This window comes from Pinus tabuliformis, chromosome 6 (genome assembly GCF_031772625.1).
Source record: "Pinus tabuliformis cultivar Carrire ecotype Pingquan chromosome 6, CPIR1, whole genome shotgun sequence".
NCBI classification, from domain to species: domain Eukaryota; kingdom Viridiplantae; phylum Streptophyta; class Pinopsida; order Pinales; family Pinaceae; genus Pinus; species Pinus tabuliformis.
This window is the reverse complement of record NC_142292.1, coordinates 1,650,639,004-1,650,662,117: the sequence shown is the minus strand read 5'-3', so window position 1 is coordinate 1,650,662,117 and position 23,114 is coordinate 1,650,639,004.

Below are 23,114 nucleotides of genomic sequence, written 5' to 3'. Positions count from 1 at the left end.
TTTTTGGAAAGTCTTCAATCTTCATTCTAATTTCATGATATCCTGAACAAAGATCCAACTTGGTGAAGTAAATTTCTCCATGTAATTCATCCAACAATTCATCAATGATAGGAATGGGAAATTTATCTTTAATAGTGAGCTTTTTGAGCTCCCTATAATACAGACACATATGCCATGATCCATCTTTCTTGTGCACCAATACTATTGGAGTAGAGAAAGAACTTTGATTAGGTTGAATTATATGAGCCTCTAGCATTTCTGCAACCATATGTTCAATTTCACTCTTTTGGGCATAAGGATATCTGTAAGGCTTGATGTTTGGAGGAACACTTCCTGGAATCAAATGAATAGCATGCTCATGATCACGAATAGGTGGGAGGCCTTTGGGAGCCTCAAACAACTTGGAATGATTGTCCAAGACTTTTTGGAGATCTATAGAAATAGATGATTTTGATGTTTGAACCTCTATTGAGCATAATCGTGCAATTACGCCTCATTGTTATTTCTCCAGAAGGATTTTCATGCCATTAGAGCTCATTGTATTTCATGGTTTCCCTGTGATACCCCTTAATTCAACTTCCTTTCCTTCCCAAAAAAAGATTCAAGAAAAAATCTTGAAAATTGAAAGCTATCGTCCCCAAAGATTGTAACCATTGAAATCCTAGTACAACATCAGCACCACCCATTGGAATTGAAAGCATTGGACTATTCAATACATATTAATCCATGGTTAGCTTGATATTATGGAACTTTCCAAAGGAATTTATAGTTCCTCCATTTGAAACCATCACTTGACATTCTGGTGCTGGATATAGGAAGCAATTCAATTCCCTGGATATCTTAAAATGAATAAAATTATGGGCACTACTTGAATCAATCAACATTATTACCTATTTATTCTTGATATATCCTTCAACCTTGAGAGTTTGAGGAGTGGTAATTCCTACCAATGCATTACAAGATATGGTCAGATTAATTTCTTCTTTCTCCGGGGTTAGTTACTAGTATATACCCTCCTCTTTTGATGTTTCTTTTCCTTTTTCTTACTCCTCTCCATAATTTATGTAGAATGATTTCTTCTCAGCACACTTATGACCTTTAGTGTATTTGTTATCACAACTATAACAAAGCCATTTTTCTATTTTTTCCTATAATTGTTGTGGTGTTAACCTTGTAGGTTGTGGAATACTAGGAGCAGCAATACTTCCATCTTTATAGTTGTGAGTGGTAGACTTCCTTGTTGCCATAATATTTCTTTCAAATTTTCTTGCCACCCTAAATTCCTTCTCCAATGAATCGGATTCCTAAAGGTGAAACTAATGTTGGATGTTATCTTTTAAAGTCCCTATGAAGACATCAATCCTATGCTCCTTTAAAATATCGGTTACCCAAATATTCAATTTTTGAAGTCTTCAATGTGCTCCGCCATTGAACCCTTTTGTTTGAGATTTATCAATTGGCTAATGAAGGTGTTGCTCTTTGTATCTTCATAATGTGCTATCATTTCCTCCATAAACGTTGACCAGGTGACAAGTGGTTTATGAGAAAAAATCCATATATAACATACAAACTAATTGGGTCATAAATGTAAATATGGAATACATACCTTTTGTGAGGGTTGCACATCTTGTAGATAAAAATATTTCTCCATCTATAGTATCCATGTTATCGGATACTTGCCATAAAATTCCTCATATCTATATTTGGAATGTGGTGGTTCTTAAACCCCACATTGGAGTCTCTAAAATCATAATTAATGTTCCCTTTTTCCTCATCATGATTTTCATGGATTTCCTTGTCACCATCGGGAAGCCTTTCTTGCAACAACTTTGTTAACCCTTCCAAATTGACATTCATCGCATCCACATATAATTTTAAAACATCCATGTTTCCTTTTATACTATCCATGTCCCCTTTCAAGCCATCCAGGTCATCTTTGGTTGCTCTTTGTGAGAGCAAAATTTGTTGCACTTGGTCCCGTAACTTTGATATATCATCTTGCAATTCTTCTTCTTCATGTGTCATAGTAGAGTTTTCTAAGGGCTTAATGGGTGTAGAAATATTTTGTTTGGGAGGATTTGTTTAACCAAATACTGATATCTATTCTTCAATATGCCCTTTGAATCACATCTAACAGATTTTTCAAAGAAACGTTATGCAAAATTAAAAAATACAAACATTTTTCTTGCTTTTTAGGAGCTATATATTGCAGTTGGTGTATCTCCCTAATTTTGAATATTAAAGATATTAAATTCCGTCCTATAGTAGCCCTATGATTCTTCTTTCCAACCAAACCAATCATACCAAGACTGTATTCTTCAAGAAATAGTTATGCCCAACCTCCCATGATGACTTGATTATAGATTGGTTCAGTAGAGAAAACTTGTACGCAGTGGCACAAGTTACTTTTTCAACCTTCGGCCCTAAATTTGCTACAAATGAAGTTGCTTTCCATTATATCCACGTTTTACAGAATTCAATTTTGATGCCTGAAATGAAAGTTATGAATATTTTCCCTAGGTCACTTGTTTGAGACTAAATTCTGTATCATGAAAAATCCCTAACTTATTCTAACCATATCTTAGCAAATATATCAAACCAAGATCTGAAATTCGTACACAAAGTTCACCAAGATTTTGGCTCCACGTGATTGAAATTTTAGCTTCTGAATATTCATAGAAAAAAGTTATAGAAAAAATTCCATGATGACCTGTTTGAAGCAGCGAAACCCTAGAATCCAAAGCTCTAATATCAAATATTATGGAACTAGCTCACAAATAAATAGATCAACAACTTAAAAATTATCCTTTTCGAGGGGGAAACTTACTTTACATTACATGAATGAATAATTATTGGATGATACAAATGAAAACCCCTCATTTGTATATATAGGAGTCTGAAGGGTCACAATATAATCAAAGGCTACATAACAATAATAATGTAAGGGCACAACAATAACAATAGTAGGCTTCTATGGGGCACAAAAATAATAATATGGTGGCTACATGGGCACAACATTAACAATAATGGGGCTACAATAACAATAAAAATAAGGGGGATACACTAGTATTATAGGGACCTAACACCTTAGTTTGACTCCTTTATCTCCCAAAAAAATTCTAGAAAATTTCTTGAATATTAAAAGTTATCATCCCCAAAGATTGTAACTATTGTACTCCTAATACAACATCAGAACCAACCAATGGAATGGAAAGCATTGGATTATTCAATACATATTCCCCCATGGTGAGATTGATATTATGACACTTCCCTTAGAAATTTAAAGTTCCTCGAGTTTTAGCCATCACTTGACACTTTGGTGCTGGATATAGAAAGAAATTAAACTCCTTGGTTATCCTAAAATGAATAAAATTATGGGTACTTTTAGAATCAATAAGCACTATTACCTTTTTCTTCTTGATATATCTCTCTATCTTGACAATTTGAGGAGTGATAATTCCTTCTAATGCATTACAAGATATGGTTGGATTCATTTCTTATTTTTCAACTCTTGGGATTGGTTCTTAGTGTATATATTTTTATTTTGATGTTTCTTTCTCCTTTTTTTCCTCCTCTTCACAATATATGTAAAATAATTTCTTCTTAGCAAACTCATGACCTTTTGTGTATTTACTATCACAACTATAACAAAGCCATTTTGCTCTTTTTTCTTCCAGTTGTTGTGGTGTCAACCTTGTAGGTTTTGTTGGGCTAGGAGCAACACCACTTCCATATTTATAGTTATGGGTGTTATACTTCCTTGTTGCCATAAATTTGCTTTCAACTTTTCTTGCCACCCTAAATGCATTCTCTAATGACTTAGGTTTTGAAAGGCAAATCTCATGTTGGATTTTATCCTTTAAAGTCCCTATGAACACATCTATCATATGCTGCTATGGAATATCAATTATCTTGATATTTAGTCTTTAGGATTCCTCAATGTGCTCCCCAACTAAACCCTTTTGTTGAAATTTAGCAATAAGCCAAAGAAGGTATTTCTCTTTGTATCCTCATAATGTGCTATCAATTCCTCGATAAAAATTATCCAATTGACAAATTGTTTACAAGAAAAAATCCATTGATACCACACAAATTGATTGGGTTGTAAATATAAAGACGTAATGCATACCTTTTTGTGTGTTGTACATCATGTAGATCAAAGGACTGCTCCATCTATAGTATCTATGTTACCATATCCTTGCCATCAAACTTCTTCTTATCAATCTTTGGAATATGGTTAATCTTCATTCCTAGGTTAGAGTCTCTAAAATCATGATTCACATTCTTTTTTTTGTCATGAAGAGTTTCATGGACTAACTTGTCACCATTAAGAAGCCTTTCCTGCAACAACTTTGTCAAACCTTCCATATATGCAAGTTTAAAACTTCCATGCCCTCTTTTAAACCATCCATGTCCCCTTTTAAACCATCCATGTACCCAATTTTTTTTTATAAACCATCCATCTTAACATTCATCACTTCTAATTCATTTTTGGTTTCTCTTTGTGAGACTGAAATTTGTTGCACTCGGTCCTATAACTTTGATATATCATGTTGCATTTCTTCCTCTTCTTCATGCGTCATAGCAGAGCTTTCTGGTTGCTTACTAGGTGTATCCTTTTTTCTTTTTTCTGAGGCATATTGGAACTAAATGATGATACATATGCTTCACTATGCCCTTAGAATCACTTCAAACTGATCTTTCAAACCAGAGTTATGCAAATTAAAAAAATACACACCTTTTTTCTTGTTTTTTGGACCTTTATCTTGAAATTGATTTATCTTTGTAATTTCGGATCTTCAAGGTCTGAAATTTCATCTTGTGGTAGCCCTCTAAGTCTTGTTTCCAATTCTACAAGTCAAAATATGATTGGATTTTTCAAGATTAAGTGATGCTAAATCTCCCACAATGACTTGATTATGAACTAGTTCAATATTGTGAACTTGCACAAAATTCCTCGTGTCACTAATTTTTCCTTCGGCCCTAAACATGACGCCCAAAAAAATAAATCCCCTGTTGTTTTAGCCATTTTTTACGAAATTTAATTTGGATGCCTAAAACGAAATTTATAACAATTTTCCCTAAGACACTTATTTGAGACAGAATTATGGAGCATAAAAAAAACCCTAACTTTCATGAATTGTATCTTCGAGAATGTGTTGATACAAGATCTAAAATTTTTACATGATGTTAAACATGATTTCGTCTCCACATGGTATATATTTCAGCTTTTGAATCCTCATAGGAAAAATGTTATAGAAAAAATTCCAAGATGAACTATTTGAAGCCGTGAAACCTTAGGATCCAAAGCTCTTGTTCCACATGTTATGAAACCAATTTAGAAAACATAACAAAAGATATATCGACTTGAAAATAAGCCTCTTTGAGGATGTAACCTCCTTTTACATCACATAAATGAACAATTCTTGGATGACTCAAATGCAGAACCTCCTTGGTATATATAGGAGTCTAAAGGGTCAAAATATAATTAGAGCCTACATAACAATAATAATGTAAGGGTTCTAAATAACAATAAGGGGAATAAACTAGTATTATAGGGACCTAGCAGCCCATCGATGTTATTGTTGTGTTTTGTTTCACAATAAAGTGGAGACGACAGATGGAATGAGAAACCACTGGAAATAATTCTTTTTGTTATATTTGTTAAGTGATGAGATCACCTACTACCCATCGATATTATTTATGTGTTTTGTTTCACAATTGGGCAGTGGTCGTAAACGAAGTCGACAACTTATGAGAATTTTTTTGTCTATTAGGGTTGTCAATTGACAAGACTTCCCACCATTATCAAATAATCCTTTATTAACAATCAACCTTATTACAATGGTGTGATCACAAGCACTACTTGATCAATGACCCAAGTTCACCTCAGGGCCTCCTAGGCCTGTCGTGGCTTAACAGGTGGGATGTCCAATGTTGGATTTCCCTCCATGGGTCTTTGTTAAAATAGTACTATCTTGTGGTGGTGTATTTATAGTGCAAACCCAATTTACAACCTTCATTCACCCTGAAGCCCCCCTTGCCCTACTGGGAGTTAGCTGGGGGTATGAAACCAAAACTCACCAACAATAAAAATTTCTTCTGGTTTTGGTTTGGGGCCTTTATCACAGAAAACCTAACACCAATCACTACCCACCACTCTCCTCTCTTGTTTCATGCGCAATGCATGGGTAATTCATGTACTTGAGCGTATAATGTGGACCTAGTTTTGACATGGAACCTCAAATAGCGGATGCTTCCCACTGCCCTATTTTGAAAACTTATCAACGAAGGGAAAGGAGAAGTAGAAATGGAGCATTGTACTACTCTACTATGACGTGGGTCTAAGGACACCCACCAAAATTTGGATATGGACCGAAATGTATATAGCATAGAAATTTTCGAGGACCCTTTGGGCCCCGCACTTGAGATGACATGGTAGTGGCCACATGGATGCATCATAGGAAGACAAGGTGATGTGGACTGGTGTAATAATGACATGATAATTCCACTTGGACTACACATGCATGCCATGTGGCATTCAATGCTGATGCGGCCTAATATGATTGAATAAACCTCAAGAGGGCATAACTTTCAACCTAGGATTCAAATTGAGATAAAATTTATATTTCCATAAAATCTCTCGACAAGATGAATGTGATGGTGGAATTAGCTTTTAGATTTAAAGAAGTTGTAAAAGGAGGATTTTTGTGATCCCATATTCATTATAGACCTTAGAGGTTGGATCAATTCAATAGGTAATACCCCCCACAACCTAAGAAAGTACAAGGGGGGTCAAAGGGAGTGTTACAACCTTTGTTTTGGTTTCTCATCGCTCTCAATCGTAAATTGAGATTAACATAGCTATTGCTTTTGCTTCTTCTTTAGATGCCACCATCCAAATATTATGCCATTCGATTAAATTATACATCATAAACTTCCAATTTGCATAGTTTCCCCATCTAGTTGGTTGATTCATTTAAATATTAATTTTCCAATGGAATTGACATCCTATGAACTCAATAAATAATATTTTTTATCTATCCAATATTATCTTATTTTTAACATTGTATTTAACCACTTACCAATGAGTTGCCACCAAGATACTCAATACAATAGAAGTAAAGGAAGCAAACAAAATACAAAATGGAAACCATTATCTAGATCATAGAGAACATAAAATTTGTCATGAAAAAGTTACCTCTCGCTAAGTTCTTAATGATCTCTTGGCTGTGACCTTAAACATGTTTTTCCATAAAATTTACCATAAAAAAATTACCTCCTATTGTATTTTTTACAAGCTCTTATTTCATGGATATCTAAACATTTTATCCCTTTTATCTTTTAACCTAGCAAATGATGATAGCTCTTCTAAGAATGATAAAAATAAAATAATAAAAATAATATATTCTCTAAATAAAAAAGCAATGTCGGCTATAATAAAAAAGAAAAAGGAATATGTTATGCATGTTTAATTAGTTGTCCATATGACTTAATATAATTTCATGTAAAGTAATTTGAATTAAAAAAAAATGTGAGTAAGATGTTTAAACCTTCTATTTTTCAAAAATATTTTAATGTTTTATATAATAAAATATGCAATGTAGGGTGTGGATAAAATATTTTAATATTAATTTATTAAAAACTATTTTAATGTGGCCTAAATGGCTCATGTTATGTAAAATATTTTATATATTATTTTAAAAAATGATGTATATATCATATAAAGCTATTGAAAAAAATAAGTTTTTTATGGTTAAAATGTTTGAAGTGGTCTCAGTGTTTTACAGTTTAATCTTTTTTTAGGTATATATTTTTTTTATACAAGCCAACAAATATTTTTTTGACTTACAAGTTTAAGTTATGTAATCTATATAGCATTCAAAAATACAATTTAAACAATTAAAAATTACACATTATTTTAGATGAGTCCTTAACATTTATCTATATTTTTCTATTGAAAAAAATATAAAATTACATGAACAGTACGAGATTTGTTTTTTCTATTAAAATATTGGGCATAACAATAAATTCGCTTTTATGATTTGAGTGGCTTGTGTATGTATATTGGTATACTTTCACATTATCAACACCACTTTTCCACTGAGATGTGTCAAAATAAAATTCAATGACAGTCACAGCTGCCGCTACATAGACTTGAACGGACAGAGTTACAGGCTCCACATATTATCGACGACTCTACCTATTCACGTCATGTCTGCTTTATATTATGAAGCTCACAATTTTTCCATTTTTTAAAATTTGGATTTCTTCATGATTGAGAATGAAGCGGGTATTTCAGGCCAAAAAAACATTTTAGTTTTATTATGGGTAAGTGAGGTTAAATATAAATATAATGTTATTGTGAATTAGGTTTTTAACAATAATGAATAATTTTGACATTTTGATTTTTTTTTAATTTGGATATATTCATTATTGGGAAGGAGATAAACCATTTTATTTATTGAAAATGATTACCAAAAAACCATTTTAGTTTTATTATGGGTAAGTGAGGTTAAATATAAATATAATGTTATTGTGAATTAGGTTTTTAACAATAATGAATAATTTTGACATTTTGATTTTTTTTTAATTTGGATATATTCATTATTGGGAAGGAGATAAACCATTTTATTTATTGAAAATGATTATAATGTTTTGTATGAATTATGGTTTTAATTTTTTTAAATAATAATTAATAATTTTGCATTAAAAAAAGTTTATGAATTGATAAGTGTTTTAATGTAATTTTGAGTTTGAAATTGCTATGGTCAAATTTTAAAATGATCTACATAATTATTTATATTATTTCAATTTTAAATTCTGTAACATGCTAGATGTACTCTGTGTCAATATAACCTCAAATTGATAGAAATTTAATAGAAATTTATAGTAATGTTGTGATATTCAACAAATTTTACCTCATGCTTTACCATGCAAAGATAGAACATATGATTTGTTGCTTCAACTTGATTGTCAAGTTCTTATTTTCCATGATTTTGATGATGACATGCAAAGTTGAATTTTCCATCATACTAGAAGCTTGAGGGTGAGACCATAACACCTTCAAAAAATGGTTTAATATGTTGTCTAATCTATCAACCAAAGACACAACTAACCCCAATGTCAAATCTAGCTCCATAAATTTATCACCCTAACTCTGTGTGATGTATATTCACTATTTGTTCATTTTAGTTAAGTAATCTAAACATGAGTCTTGATCATGTGTCAATATGTTTATTGTGCCTCCACCTGATTTGATAATCACCCTATGGGTGCCATCAGTTAAAGATTTATTAAACAAAAGGTATTACAGACTCATGTGATGGTGTGTGTTCTGTGCTATTCAAGCAACGGATCGATCAGATTGCCAATACACAGACATTTAAAGGGAAAGACAATAGAGAAATACAGTAAGCAACACAAAGACACAAACAGTTTTTTTATAAGGAGTTCACCCTATTCTCCAGGGCTACGTCTCCGGTCCAGCGTCGATGGTGGCCTTGTTTTATTGTGTCTTATAGTAGAGAAATTACGATACAGGGACTCAATGTGAGTTCTCCTGAAGCAGATTTTTCTTGGTAGGGTGGTTCTTGGATTCCCCAAGCCACTCGGAGTTCACAAACTCTTTTTCTTCCTACCAGCTCTGTGACCCTTGGTCTACAGTGGAAAGAGCCAACTATGATGCTCAGTCTAGACAGATTCCTCTAGGGGAAGGCTTGAATCCTCAAGCTCTCTGGTGCTCGATGCTGCCTATGGTCAACTCGGCCCTCTGTCTCCTCTGCTTGGCTTTACTGCTCTCTGTGTTCAGTCTTCCTCTCAGGGTTCACTGTTCACTGTCTCTCTCTTGGTCGCTTGGACTCCTCTCTATTCCTCTTTGAATTCGACTGTCTCTGTTCATGGCTTTAGCCATTCGATCCTTATGCCTGTTCAGTTCCTCTCCCGCCTGCGTCGATTCTCCTTCCGCCTGCATGCTTGGAGTTCCCTATTCGGCGTCAGCATGAACGCTCGGGAAGTGCCACGTGTCCCCATCGGAACAGCGCCAGCCTGCTCGTCGATTCATTTCTTCGGTTATGTCATGGATACGTTCTTTCTCCACCGTGGCGGTAAACGGATTCCAAATCCCTTTAAATCGCGGCTTAATTCCCTGTCGATTCCACTTCTTTCTATCGGGCGCAATCTCAACCGTCCGATCTGGGCTCCTCAAGATCCGACGTCATACGCACGTCGAGCACAGTTGACTTGCTCGACCGATAACGCGCGATCAACGGCGGTTTTTCTCTCTCCTCCACCGCCACACGTCGATCGGTGTATGGGATCACTCCGCTCCTGTCCAAAACCTCTTACTGTTCAAGGGCGCCCCGATCAAAACCACCGGTTTCCAGGTCATGGGTCCCACCTTCGTACGTTGGCGCTTTTCGTTTCTCCGCCTATGGTCCTCTGGTCCCCCCCACGCGACCGGGTGCTCAGGCTTTCCCATTTTGGCCCTGTTCGCCCAACGATGTGCGATTAGAATCAGCTCCTTTTCTCGATTCGGGGCTCCCAGGGGCTATTTTGGCATCCCGCGCAATCTCCATGGGCCTCGGTCAGCGTGCTTTGACCGAGGTCCTTGTCATTCCACGCCGGCTGCCATGGCCACTGGTTCAGGGTGTTTTCGATTGTTGTTTTGGATTTCATTGGAGATTTGTTTCGTCCTGATACAGTCAAGGTTTCTTTGACAGTCGTTTATGGATCCGACTCGGATCACGGCCTCCCTACTGAAAAACTTTTGGACCACCAAAAGTTGGTTTTCTTCAAGCATCGACTAAGTGAGGAAATTGTTGTCTCACTTGTCCAATCTCAATCCACTTCGCACTGCTCGGCTTCGAACCTTTAAGCCCAATCCTAAGGTATTCCACCTGTCCACTGCACGTCGTCCTTACCTTCTTGTCCAGCACTGTGTCTTCCTGTAACTCATTAAGATATTCAGGTAGCAGGTCATCAATAGAAGGTAATTGACTCTGCTCTTCAGGGTCCTCAATCATTGAAGGTTCAAACAACCTCAAGCAATCTACGTTCACGACTGAGTAGATGTGCATGTAAGCTGGCAGATCAAGGCGAAAATCATTCACACCAATCTTCTTGAGTATCTTGAAGGGTCCATACCTGATAGGTTTTAGCTTTTTACCTTCACCTTGCATCCTGTCCTTGCTGATATACAACTAGAATTGGTCTCCAACTTGAAAACTATGCTCCATCTGATGCTTATCATGCCTAGCCTTATACTTGGCCTGGCTCCTTTCCAGCTGTTCCTGTACTGCTTGGTGGATCTCCTGGATCTGTTCAATGAACCTAGTTTCCTTGTCCACATCATTGTGTCTATCAACCATGGTATCTGTACCAAAGACAAAATCCAAAGGAGACCTTGGTATGAAACCAAAACAGGTCTCAAAAGGAGATCTTTGTGTAGAAGAGTGTTTGGCTCTGTTGTAAGCATGCTGCACATAGCACAAGTGCTCATCCCAAGGCTTAGGATGTTTGCTACAATATCCTCTCAGCAACTGGATCATTGTCCTATTAACTACTTCTATCTGGCTATCTGTTTGTGGATGAAAAGTTATGCTTTTCTTTAATTTGGTGTCCATTAGTTCCCACAGACTGGACCAAAACTTTCCCACAAATCGGGTGTCTCGATCAGATATAATAGAAGTGGGTAATCCAAAATGAACCCATACATGTTCAAAGAACAATTTTGTAGTTTGTTCAGCTGTAATCTGTTTACTACAGGGGATCAAAATACACATTTTGCTGAACCTATCCACAACAACATATAGATAATCATGACCTTTCCTAGATTTAGGCAGTCCCCCAACAAAATCCATGGAAATGCTTTCCCAAGGGTGAGAAGGAAATGGAAATGGAGTGTATAAGCCTAGTTTTCTGTTGCCGGGCTTGCTTTTTGTACACATAGCACACCCCTTTACATATCTAGAAACTGTCTCACTCATTCTTGGCCACTAGCAGAACCTTTGCAGCTGTGCAACTATTTTACTTACCCCAAAGTGACATGATATCAGAGAAGTGTGTGCTTCCCTAATTATCTTTGCTCTCTCAGTTTGTGGAATGCAAAGTTTCCCACAATGATATAAGAGTCGGTCCTTCATGTGATAGTCCAATTCTTCTATTCTTTTGCCTTGACTCAAAGTTGCATATACATCTTTAAAGTCCATGTCCTGAGCATACTGTTCTATGTAGCTTTCATGCAGCACAGAATTATGCTTAAGTATGGTAGATGCATTTATAATGGGTCTAGATAACATGTCTACAACCTTGTTATGTATGCCCTTTTTATATTTGATGACTAAGTGAAACTGTTGTAGAAAACCCATCCATCTGTAGTGTCTTGATTGCTGCAATTTGGTTTGGGAGTGTAGGTATTGAAGTGGCTGATGATCAGTATGTATTACTGTTTCTTTGCCCATTAAGTAATGTTTCCACTTTTTCACACTCTGAACTAATGCATACAATTCTCTATCATATGTAGGATAGTTAACCACTGCAGGATTAAAAGTCTCAGAATGATAACATATGGGTTTGTTGTGCTGTGTCAACACTGCTCCCATGGCATAGTCACTGGCATCAGTTTAGATCTCAAATGGTCTTTGTAGATATGGCAGTGCTAGTATAGGTGCTGTACTAATTTTTTCTTTCAAGGTGTCGAAGGCTTTCTGCTGTTTGCCCGCCCACTGAAACACCTTGTTCAATCCTGTCAAAGCATGTAAGGGAGCTGCAATTGAGGAAAAATTGGAAATGAACTTCCCCCAATACTGTGCTGCTCCTAAGAAGCTTCTCACTTCTGTAGCAGACTTGGGTTTAGGCCAGTTTATGATGACTACCACTTTAGAGGGATCTATTTTCAATTCACCTCCCCCTACTATATGACCCAAATAATTTAGAGAGGTTTTTCCAAATTCACATTTGGAGAGTTTAACATAAATTTTTTCTCTTTTCAAAACATCTAATGTCTGCTTAACATGCTTTAAATGTTCTTCCCATGTTTTACTAAAAATCAGAATGTCATCCAGATACACAATAACAAAATCGTCAAGAAAAGGTCTGAGTACATCATTCATTAATCTCATGAAAGTAGCAGGGGCATTGGTCAAGCCAAAAGGCATAACCAACCATTCATACAATCCCTTCTTTGTTTTGAAAGCAGTCTTCCATGCATCTTTCTCTGCAACTCTGACCTGATGGTATCCACTGTGCAAATCCAGCTTGGTGAAATAAACAGCTTCCTTCAATTGATCTAAAATATCATCTATGCGAGGAAGGGGATAATGATTTTTGATTGTTATTTTATTCAGTGCTCGATAATCAATGCACATTCTCCACGAGCCATCTTTCTTTCTCACCAAAACGATTGGTGACCCACATGGTGATGTGCTAGGCCTGATGAACCCTTTCTCGAGCAACTCCTGCACCTGCTTCTTGATTTCAGCATTCTCTAAAGCAGATAACCTGTACATCCCAATGTTAGGCAAAGGAACATCTTGCTGCAAAATTATATCACGTACTATTCCCTTTTTGGGTGGCAGACCTTGAGGTTCTTGAAACAAGACATCATACTCGGAAACAATCTTTTCTATATCAGCTTGCTGATCAGAATTACAGCTCTTAAATGCATGGGTTTTATCAGTTTTCCTTTCCTTTACAACCATTAGTAAGAACTGTTTGCATGAATTTATCATTCTTTTCATCTGTCCTGAGTTTAACAGAGTATAATTATTCTTGAGCTTGTGAGCTCTTACAAACTATTTGATTCCATCTTTAACAAGTAGATACTTGCTCTCAGCTCTATAGAAAATAGGCTTTCTATCATACAAGTAAGGACTTCCTAAAACAATTCCACATATATCCAAAGGAATTACATCTAACTCAACTTCATCTACAAATGCTAACCCAAAAGAAAACTTGAGTTTGCACTGTGTAGTCACTTGTAGTTGTGCTTTATCATTCAACCATCCTAATGGGTATGGTTTCTTATGAGGTGTAGTTGTTAATCCCAATTTCTTTACAATTTCTTCAGAAATTAGATTTACTTGTGAGCCACTATCAAACAAAGTATCAATCTTTTGATTTTTGGAAACAACTCAAATATGGAAAAGCTAATGTCTTTTTCTCTCATGTTCTTCATCAATAACAGATTGAGCATAATTTCTAGTAGATGCTTCAGAATTCTTACATTTTATACCTGTGGCTGCAATGATTGTTTCATCTCCCGAGTCTAACCCCAAATCTTTCTGAATAGCTGCAGCAATCTTCTTCTTCTTTCCCTCTGACTTCTTAGGTCTCAGCTTTAAATGCAGAATCCAACAGTGCTCATCATCATGCCCCTCCTTTTTACAATGAGTGCATGAAGCTTTTCCTTTTTGTGCAGTGTTAGCCTTCCTTGCTTTCCACTTCTGCTTTCTTTTCTCCTTGCTCTTGCTTACAGTGGGTTGGGATGGTCCTCCAACTTCTCGATTTCCATTCTTTCCTCTAGCTTCTAGATGAGTAGCTTGTACAGATACCTCATCTATACTAGTGGGATTAAACATGAGGATGGTATGCCTCATGTAGCTGTGTAGACCACCAATGTACTTTAAAAGAGTTTCTGGTGAGTCTAATGAGATACCCAACATCAATGCTCTTTTTCTAAACTCTTGAGTATACCCTTGCACACTTTGCCCTTTCAGCTCCCGAAGAGTTTGCCAACTCATCATGGCTTGTTGCATGTAGGCCAATGGATAGAACTGTTTTTTGATTGTAGCAACAAGTTCACTCCAAACAGAGATGGTCTTACCATGCTTCTTCATATTAGCTTGGGTTCTGCCTTCCCACCAAACCAAGGCAGTGCCTCCTAGGCGCAGGCTTGCCAGCTAAATCTTACTCTTGTCTGAGTCTATGTTCTGTACTCTGCAATACACATTAATTTGTCTAATCCAATTGTCCAACTTTTCAGCATTTAGCTCTCCATCATATATAGGCAAATCAAATTTAACATCTAGTTTAATCAAAGATGCTTTTTTATTATGCACAGGGCTATTAGGAGGTGTAGGAAAGCTTTCTTCTTTCCCTTTCCCTTTTGAGTGGTCATGGGAATGAGATTCATCTTCTTCTTTACCTTGTTTAGAGCCTGATGCATCTTCTTCCTTATGCTTTCTAAAGTCCCTATACATTTCTTCTACCATAGACTTTATAGCTAGGAAACTTTCTATAAATTGAGGGTCTGGCCCTATAGAACCTTCCTCTGACATTGTCTTTCGAGAATAGACTCTCCCAATTTCAGGATTAATTTCCACCAACTCTCCTTCTCCTAATTTGAGCTTTGATCTAGTGAGCATTCATAGCTAAACCAACACAAGCTTGTCTAACCTTACAGCCTAGAGCTCTGATACCACTTGATCTGATAATCACCCTATGGGTGCCATCAGTTAAAGATTTATTAAACAAAAGGTATTACAGACTCATGTGATGGTGTGTGTTCTCTGCTATTCAAGCAATGGATCAATCAGATTGCCAATACACAAACATCTAAAGAGAAAGACAACAGAGAAATAGAGTAAGCAACATAAAGACACAAACAGTTTTTTATAAGGAGTTCACCCTATTCTCCAGGGCTACGTCTCTGGTCCAGCTTCAGTGGTGGCCTTGTTTTATTGTGTCTTACAGCAGAGAAATTACAATACAGGGACTCAATATGAGTTCTCCTGAAGCAAATTTTGCTTGGTAGGGTGGTTCTTGGATTCCCCAAGCCACTCGGAGTTCACAAACTCTTTTTCTTCCTACCAGCTCTGTGACCCTTGGTCTACAGTGGAAAGAGCCAACTATGATGCTCAGTCCGGGCAGATTCCTCTAGGGGAAGGCTTGAATCCTCAATCTCTCTAGTGCTCGATGCTGCCTATGGTCAACTCGGCCCTCTGTCTCCTCTGCTTGGCTTTACTGCTCTCTATGTTCAGTCTTCCTCTCAGGGTTCACTGTTCACTATCTCTCTCTTGGTCACTTGGAATCCTCTCTATTCCTCTCTGAATTCATTTGTCTCTGTTCATGGCTTTAGCCATTCGATCCTTATGTATGTTCAGTTCCTCTCCCGCTTGTGTCGATTCTCCTCCGCCTGTGTTCTTAGAGTTCCCTGTTCAGCGTTAGCATGAATGCTCGAGAAGTGCCACGTGTCCTCGTCGTAACAGCGCCAACCTGCTCATCGATTCATTTCTTCGGTCATGTCGTGGATGCGTTCTTTCTCCACCGTGGCGGTCAATGGATTCCAAATCCCTTTAAATCGCGGCTTAATTCCCTGTTGATTCTGCTTCTTTCTATCGGGCGCAATCTCAGTCGTCCGATCTGGGCTCCTCAAGATCCGATGTCATACGCTCGTCGAGCGCGGTTGACTTGCTCAACCGATAACGCGCGATCAACGACGGTTTTTCTCTCTCCTCCACCGCCACGCGTCGATCAGTGTATGGGATCGCTCCGCTCTTGTCCAAAACCTCTTACTGTTCAAGGGCACCTCGATCAAAATCATCGGTTTCCAGGTTGTGGGTCCCACCTTCGTACATTGGCGTTTTTCGTTTCTTCGCCCGCGGTCCTCTGGTCCCCCCCACGTGACCGGGTGCTCAGGCTTTCCCATTTTGGCCCTGTTTGCCCAACAATGCGCGATTGCATCGAAAATCAACTCCTTTTCCCGATCCGGGGCTCCCAAGGGCTCTTTTGGCATCCCACGTAGTCTCCATGGGCCTCGATCAGCGTGCTTTGACTGAGGTCCTCGTCGTTCCACGCCGGCTGCCATGGCCACTGGTTCAGGGTGTTTTCGATTGCTATTTTGGATTTCATTGGAGATTTGTTTCATCCCGATACAGTCAAGGTTTCTTTGACAGTCGTTTATGGATCCGATTCGGATCACCACCATAATATTATCCTCCCAAATCTCATGCCAACAAGTCAAATAGAAAGTGAATTTTGTCACCTCCTTTCGAGCCCTTGAAGTTCTCATCTCACAACATTGCATTTGCATCTTTACATGAGCTAGTTTGTAGATCACACACTACAAATTTCAACATGGAGCTTTGGGATTCACTACAAGGAGAAAATATCAAACAAATAGGTCAACCAACCCTTCTTGAGATACCTACCACCCCACAAAGAGACTTACTCCTTCAACAAAAGCCCAACGCTTTGGGCATGAAATGCTAGAGTCAAATTCCAAAAAGAATGGGAAAACTATTCAACAACCCCTCTAAAAATGATAGGATTAAACAATACAACAAAATAAGTAGTGGTTATTGATAATTCATATTTCAAAACAATGCGATCGAAACACATTAAGACTTGGGTGAGATGATAAAATTTAATTTTGCTCCCTTTTAACCTTGTATGAGTAAACACTTATGAAAGGAGCCAATGAATCCTTAATGAACTATATTATCATGGGAACGACATTAGAGTTGGTGCCTCCACCTAAAAAAACTTATTAACCCCTCATTCAAATGTGCTACGATGTTTGCAAGCAATTTCCCTCATATTATTATATTATTTTAATTGAAGGAAGAAAATGGATTGAAATGTTTTTACGCGTTCAAAATATCTACCTACCAAGTAGTGAGTCTAGTGTTTTGAGGAGTAAAGTGTTGCAAAAGAAATATAATAATAATTGAGAAGTCTCTAATAACTATCATTTTTTTAACCCATGTGGCATTACCAAATGCAATCCTTGAAACAATGCTAAAGCCTTTATTTTTTCATTGGTAGTGACACCTAATCCTCATGCAAAACCTAATTCAAGTTTTCCTTTGAGGCCAAAGAAAATCCCTTCATCCCTTGTACTTCTATCACATTTAATCACAATTACAAACTAGAAATTATATAATATATTTTAACCTCACCACCAATTGATACACAAGCTTTTTGATATGAAGCACTCAAATCAATGTGTATTTGTTAGAATTCAACACATAAAAAGTTGTTAAAATTACTCTTTTCCCCATGTAAAATTGTCATTTCAGCTATCTAAATGGATTTAAATGTGTGTTCTAAGTTTTTACTTTGGAATGCTTGAGATTATAATTTGTAAATTAACATAATCAAATTTTCATAATAAAATTTAGAATAAATATTCATAAATTATTTTTCAAATAATGGAGTATCCTCAAACCATTGTTACCAAACCTTTGAATTATGACCATGTGTCCATGGTGATCCTCAAACCATTAATCTCAAACTTTTATATTATGATTACATTTCCATATTTAACTCCATTTTTGAAAGTGATTTATTTTAAATACACTTTTCATACATGACCAACTTCAATTGCAAATTCCAAATGTTTATGTATGCATGATTTCAGTTTTGTGAATAACCACAACAAGCGCCAACCATATTAATATGAACGAGATGCCTTCACATGATCAATATCCATCTTTTAGTGAGCTAGATGTTCCAATTGCATATTCATTAACAACCACAATTCCATTTAGCTAGATTCAAAGAGATAGAATTGCATGCTCCATACAAACTATTAACAACTTTACTTTATCTTTTTTATGTGTTGTTTGTTTATTTATAATTTGATATAGATATTTCAATTGCATTTTCATTAATCATATACTACTACAATTCCATTTATCTATATTCAAAGAGATAGAGTTGAATGCTCTATACAAACCATCAAACCATCAACAACTTTTTTTTTTTTTTTTTGTATTGTTTGTTTATTTATAATATGATGTATTTGTTTTCTTTAAAATAATAATAATAATAATAAATAGTTTTTAATTTGGATAAAGGGTATATACTAATTTTCAACAAAGGTATAAGAAAATATATACCAAATAATTATTTTTTTTCTTTTAATTTTATTAATTTGGCATAGTTTTTAATTTTCTTCTCTTAAATTTTATTATAGAAGAAAATTAATATTGAATTTTGAAATCCAATACAAAGTTTAAAAGTATATTTTTTGCATTGACAGGTGCATTCTACAACTTGATGATGTGCGATTCCTTCCATGTTCAATTTGGAGTTGATATGTCTTTTTTTTCAATTACTCTAAATAAAAAAATAATTTCGGCTATAATAAAAGTAGAAATGATTATACATATTTGGTTAGTTTTAATTAATTTTTTTATAAAACATCAATAATTCTAGTGGTTGCATTCAAGTCACTTGGTTCATTGTTAATATTACAATTCAATATGAAAGAGATATGATAGAAATATTTCACTTTCACTCTTGGAGTTTGTTATGAATTGGGTTTTCTATAGTTGTAATTCATAATAGTATAAGGTTGTATATATCTCTATAAGTTTTAATTTATATGGTTGATTAATTATATAATTAGATATGTTAATCAAATATATATATATATATATATATATATATATATATATATATATATATATTCAATTAATAATATAAAATTTAATTATATAGTTAATTAATAATATAATTTAATTGTATAGTTACATATAAGTATTATTATTATTATTCTATTATATATATTATAATAATAATAATAGAAAGTGGGGTCTGCCAAGAAAAAGGGAAAAGTGGTGAGCAATGAGGAATTACAATCCGATGTCCATTGCTACAGAGATGAAGTCAATGACGTGCATTATCGCCTTAATAACTTGGAAAAAGCACAAATAGAATTTAATGAAGGTCAAAAGAAGTTAACATTGATGATGGAGAAAATACTACAAAGAGACGACAAAATTGACAAAACCACCAAAAGACTTGATGACCATAGTGAACGAATTAATCAATTAATGGAGAAAGTAGGCATGCTAACAATTCAAACTTTTCAAGGACTAGAAACTAGCCCACAAAAGAGAATTGTGCATGAACATGCTGATCCACCCGAGATATGCTTTTCAGGTACCCAATATTACACTAAATTTCCAGAAAATGACTATCAACTGATTAAAAAGAAGCTACCCAAATATGATGGTAAAAACATAGAGGCGCCATTTTTTGGGTTAATAAAATGAAATCCATTTTCGACTCAAACCCATCATTAGCTGAATGTGAGAAAATCATAATGACATCTAACAATTTGGAAGCATAAGCATATGATTAGTTCTTATGATGGATTGAAAAATGTGACACTCGTTCTTTCCATTGGAAGAATTTTGTGGATCCTTTCTAAAAATATTCTACAATGAAGAAGAAGATGATGTCTACAAAAAAAATGTTCACCTCAAGAAAAAAGGGTTTGTAAGTGAATGTACTGACGAATGGGAAGCACTAGCTACAAGACAAAGAACCTTTACTAATGAAAAATACTTAAAATGTATAGATTTGGACTTAAATATTATATTCGTTCATAAATGAAATTTTACAAACCACAAAATATCAATGAAGCTAGACATGCGACAAGGATTATTGAACATAAACACAATTTCAACATGCCATAATTCAAGGAAGATGAAAACCAACAAAAATACTTAGGTAAAAAAGAGACAAACAAATGTAGTTATTGTGGAGACAAATGGATTGCAGGACACAAATTCATTTAAAAAAAATTTATATACTTGTGAATGTTGAAATTTGTAACTAGATTCTGTCTTCATAATGACATATGTGATGTTGATTTTATGTATTCAATGAAAAGAGAAAAACAAATTTATTATTATTGTTCTTAAGGTATGGGTTTCATGCTTAAGGAAAATTTATTTTAGGTCAATCTCCCATTGAGAGCTTCTAGGATTTTTCATTGAATCTATAAGGTCAAAGGAGTCATTTTCATGTATGAATAACCTTTCTTGGGCATGTTACATATTATAAGAAAAACATTTAAGCCAAATTAGAGTTAAAAGAACCTCCAATACCATGTCAAACATGCAAGCATCAAGTTGGCCTCCTGGAGCAACAAGTCAACCTGAAGACATGTCAAGTCGGTGTAATAGGAGGCTCAAGGAAGCCTATATATAGGACACTTGACCTCATTTTTATGTAACTCACTAACACAAATAATTTCGATGATAAGGATAAGAAGAAGTGTGAAGAAGAGGAAGACAAAGGAAGGAAGAAAAGTTGAGCTATTTTGGATTTATTTTTGGGCTACTTCTCTCGACATGTGCGAAGGAATTACGACATATATTGTTATAGTGAATTCGATTTACAGAAGTGAAACCAAGAAGAGTTGCTCTGAAAATCGAGTTATCTAGGAGAGAGAATCTACCCAAGTGAAGAAGAAAAGTTGCAGTTTTTAGCACGTCAAAGTTACAGTTTCCGAAGTTGCAGTTGCAGAACAGGTCAACATTGTTGGAAGGAGAAGCTATTCAAAGAGGAAGATTTGACTTGGTCTTGGAGGGGTTCTTGGTCAAGGGTCTAGGTCTTAGAATTTGTCCATCAAAGATTCTATAAGAAGAAGAATTATGGTGGGTTTTCCTCTCAAGTTTGAGAGGTTTTGGTCCTGGCTGATCACCTACATATTGCTTCCTTTGTCTTATTGTTATTTATGGTTTGGTAGTTGTTTGATGAATAAATCACTAATAAGTAAAAATTAAAGAAAAATCTAATGAAGGGAAGTAAAAAATACATCACAAACAATTATCATTATAAGAGAAATCACCTATACTTGTTGCCCCTAGATTTCTCAAGATGGTATTAGAGCTAAGATAACAAATCAAGGAGGGACAACTCAATAAGGAACACTCAAGAACTCAAGGACCAAATTTCTAGAAGGGTATCAATGGAATCAAAGAATCAAGAAGATTCTCTCATCTCCAAGGTATTTGAAGACAAGGGCTACATCATCATCTTGAAGAAAAGTGTCAAAACCCTAGATCAATCAAAGAAGAAGCCTACACTAGAAGCATTCTTGGGATACTCACTAAAATCATCATAAAAAATAATGAGACCTCAAAATACCCTCATCTCTACTCAAATAGAAGATCGAAACATCTCGAAGTCTACTCATCTAAACGAAGCAAGAAAAGAGTTGTTGGAATCATCAAAGGAGTCCGGGTGATCTCCCTCTCTTTGGACTCAAGGATCACTTTTGAAGAAAGCCATCTTCATCAAGAAGAAGTTTTCTATTACCTATATCATAATCAAAATTCATAAGGAAGCAGGTTGAAGAAGCATATTCGCAAGTAAGTATATTTATTTCTACATCTAAATCTGTTAAAATGACCTTTTGCAAAGAAATAAACAAACTGGTTGGGTCTTCAAACTTTCTTGCATGGAAGAAAAGGACATCTTTGAACCTCATATAAAATGAGGTTATGGAACATTTTAAAGTCTCAATCACCAAACCTCCAAAGGAATATGCTCAAACACTTGCAAGGTATATGAAAGGGGAAGTAAGGGCTAAAAGGATTCTCATAGAATCCATCAAGGATCCCCTCATTCCATATGTATCTAAACTTGAAACATCATAAGAAATATATGGCAAACTTGTAGAGTTATTTTCCATAAGAACTGCAGGAGAAGTAATCTCGTTAAGACAAGAAATCTAGAAGATGAATATATCAAAGGAAGGAGGAATAGCCTCATACTTTTTGAGGATGTCTGAAATAAGGGATCAACTACAAGACTTGGGAGAAATAATGTTTGACAAGGAGATGAATAACATACAATTAAACGTGCTACCTAAGTAATGGGGTAACTTTACAACAAGCATTTACAGGAAGAAGGAAGCTACTCCATTCAAGGATCTATGGTCACTATGAAATATTGAAGAAACCGGGTTGAAGGAAAAATTTGATGTAGGATCAAATGAGACAAATCAAACATATGTTGTTATGGCTAAGAGAAAAGGGAAGTTTGGAAAATTTGGTCCTTAGAAAAGAAATAAGAATATGGTAAATGTGCAATGATATGAATGTCAAGAATATTGGAACTACAATAGAGATTGTCCTAAACTCAAGGAGGACAACAACAAAAGAGGAAGCAAAGAATCCCATAACACTAAAGAAGTGGAGGAAGCTGAAAAGAAGAAATCCAAGAAGGAGGATGTAAACGATCTCTATTATGATTGAGATAGTCTTCCTCACCTAGTTCTTTTCAATTTTCAATTTTCAAGTTTTTTGTTGCATATATATCATGGTAGGAATCATTAGAAGCATGCATCGTGACATCATAGAAGCATATAA